The sequence below is a fragment of the Penaeus monodon genome, chromosome 25 (genome assembly GCF_015228065.2).
Source record: "Penaeus monodon isolate SGIC_2016 chromosome 25, NSTDA_Pmon_1, whole genome shotgun sequence".
NCBI lineage: Eukaryota > Metazoa > Arthropoda > Malacostraca > Decapoda > Penaeidae > Penaeus > Penaeus monodon.
Genome location: NC_051410.1, coordinates 3,517,565 through 3,517,931, shown reverse-complemented (window position 1 = coordinate 3,517,931; position 367 = coordinate 3,517,565).

The following is a 367-nucleotide window of genomic DNA, read 5'->3' as shown; positions in this document are numbered from 1 at the left end:
AAAGAGAAGTAGAACCAGGATAAAGAAAGAAAGGGATAATTCAAACAGGGTGGCGAAGGGTTAGAGGTGGATAACTACATCTAGGGAGGAGAGAGAGGGGGGGAGAGGAAGGGAGGAGAAGGGGGACAGGGAGACAGAAGGGAGGCGGAGGGTATCTGTAAGACCCGAGAGTTGATCCTGCAGAGAGAGACCACTTTCACTCTCCAGGTTTGCTCTTTCGGGCTCATTTCTTCAATTCTTCCTCTTTCTTACTCCCTTCTCCTTCCTCTCCCGGAGCCGTTGAGGTGGAAAAGACAACAGGTGGAAGAAACGAGGTGGAGAAGCGAATCCACACTACATCTGTTGCGAGGTGGATGTACAGGTGTTC